The sequence below is a fragment of the Belonocnema kinseyi genome, chromosome 2, assembly GCF_010883055.1.
Source record: "Belonocnema kinseyi isolate 2016_QV_RU_SX_M_011 chromosome 2, B_treatae_v1, whole genome shotgun sequence".
Classification (NCBI taxonomy): Eukaryota; Metazoa; Arthropoda; class Insecta; order Hymenoptera; family Cynipidae; genus Belonocnema; species Belonocnema kinseyi.
This window is the reverse complement of record NC_046658.1, coordinates 30,111,538-30,113,959: the sequence shown is the minus strand read 5'-3', so window position 1 is coordinate 30,113,959 and position 2,422 is coordinate 30,111,538. Positions and strand designations below refer to the sequence as shown.

General features: G+C 34.4%; 1 long non-coding RNA gene across 2 annotated transcripts in view; it reads right to left on the bottom strand.

Moving 5' to 3' along the window:
* LOC117167356 overlaps window positions 1–2,067 on the bottom strand; it is a 30,828-nt gene extending 28,761 nt beyond the window's left edge. For both annotated transcript variants that reach the window (XR_004466379.1, XR_004466380.1), the window contains exons 1-5: window positions 1,925–2,067; window positions 1,607–1,789; window positions 1,410–1,535; window positions 1,029–1,238; window positions 677–863 (exon numbers count right to left, since the gene is read on the bottom strand). This is a non-coding gene — a long non-coding RNA (uncharacterized LOC117167356). The remainder of the gene's footprint in view (window positions 1–676; window positions 864–1,028; window positions 1,239–1,409; window positions 1,536–1,606; window positions 1,790–1,924) is intronic.
* Between the last annotated feature and the right edge of the window lie 355 nt (window positions 2,068–2,422).

Below are 2,422 nucleotides of genomic sequence, written 5' to 3'. Positions count from 1 at the left end.
ATTTTTTGCAAGACATAAATCCAGAGCACTTAATGAGCATTAAATTCTCGCTAAAAGCAGATCTTGATACCACTAATAGTTTCCGAGTTTTGCATACCAGAGTAACCTGAAGCTAGTATTACTACACGTTTTTTGTAAAAAAAAAGTGCCCGGATTTTTTGCAAGGCATAAATCCAGGGCACTTAATGAGCACTAAATTCCTGCGCAAAGGAGATCTTGATGTCACTAATAGTTTCGGAGTTTCGCATACCAGAATCACCTGAAGCTAGCGTTAGTACACGTTTTTGGTTTAAAAAAAGTTCCCGGTTTTTTCGAATAGCACAGATCCAGAGCACTTAATTGGCACTAAATTCCTGCACAAAGGAGAATTTGATACCACTAATAGCTTCCGAGTTTTGCATACCGAAGTTGTGGCTTCAGCTGAAGCTAGGTTTACTACATTTTATTGGCCAAAATTACCGGGCACAAAATTGTTTTTGCAGCATAAATTAGCACTAAATTCTCTGATAGTGCCTACGTCGATATGGCAATATAATTCCAGCTTCCGGGATCTAAAAAAGTTACTACATGAGATAATATTCAATAAAAAGTTCAGAGTACTAACATTTTGGTAATAAATAACTTCAGAAAGTAGTATGGATTACTATGAATAAAAACCATTTCTTCCAGTACATACCATCTTCAGAGAATGGGACTTTCAGTATTTCAAAGCATGGTTGCTGAACTCCTTCTTCGAGGCAAGATTCCAGAGTGCTGTCTTCGACATGACAGGGTTCAGAATTTTCAACGTGCTGCATTGTCCAACAGTTTTGAATCTTTTTGGTCCGTATTATTCCAGTCTTTATCGAAAATAACTTTTCCCCCTTCGATCGTATACATAAAAACAGTTATTCACTTTGAACTGAATTTTAAATGTTTGAACAATGAGATCAGAAAAACATGTAAATACAATCATATTAGTAATTTAATGTCAAAAGATTCATACTTACAGAAAATGAAAATGTAAAAAAATATTTCAAAATACTTACTTTTATTACACCCTTATGTTTGTGGACAATCAGTTTGTATTACAATATTTTGAACAAGATTCTTCAAACTATTTTCCATTATTCGGGACTTCGATTTTTCTGGATGTGACTGATCCATTTATTTAATCCCTTTTGGGATATTTTCTTGGTTTTCCACTCCATTAGTGATATTGAGTTCAATCTATTTTTTCAAATATGACTGTCTACTTTCTGAAGAAAAGAAAAACAGATTTATATAATGAATATCGTAACACTTTTTCTTACAGGACTACAATAAAACTAAGAATAAAAATATTTCATATCTGCGTTTAAAGCCACTGTTGCAGTATTGGTGGAATCTTTTAAAACATTTCTTTTCAAAATACTTTGTGTTTATTTTACTTGCTTGGGTGGAGTCGGAGTTTCAACGCATAATTCATAATTGGAAAATATAATGGGAATGTTAATCTTTTTCAACCTTATCTTTCCCTAACCCGCAGGCACAAAACAATCTGTTCTAAAATGTACCTGAAACAGAAGCATTCATCATATAGAATTATATAATTTTACACACTTGTACATGTTGTATGAAAACTAACATCACATAGACACGATTTAGAATGTGGAGACCATCTTTCAGCTTCAAACAGGACATCAAGACCACTGGTTTTTAACTAGGCCTTTCTTTGGCTTTCCGATTTCGGAAATCGAAATGGGCGAAAGCCTTTTTCAGTAGAGTTATCACAATTCAAAGCTGCACAGATTCGCGGCATTTTTGCCATCTGTAAATACAACAGCACGACCATTTTGAGGTTAGTTCACAAACAACACCATTTACTAATTGTCTTAAGAGACTTAAATGCAATTTTCACATTTTTAAAAGATTAATAGCGCACGGTTTCTATTTTCATACTCACATTATTGGCTCCTATTGTTATAAATACTGCACTAGAAACTTAATAACTTAAAACAGCTGACCACAGCAGACTGTTGACATCTGTATACTATATCGTGTATACACAAAACGTAGGCATCCGAATTACGATGTTCACATTGTAAAACGAAAGTGACAACTGCTTGCATGATCTAAGAATACATGGTCTAGCCATCAGCTCCCCCCATTTCATCCCCATTCGCACTCCACCACTTTTAGCCATCTTGGTTACCATAGCAACCCTTAGCGTCTCGTTCTTCACTCAAAAGATTTGAAATCATGAATTATGGCTACATTGTAAATAAATGTCAATACCTGTGAAAGTTTTCAATGTTCAAATAAGGTGCAAGAAGCGGAGACTGCTGACGCTATCCGTTTGTGAAAGCGCGTCATGTTAAGATTAACTTTGTGAAAATTGTAGTGGTTTTTCTATTGAAAATACCATTGAAATCATTATTTCATATGAATATAAGATCTGAAC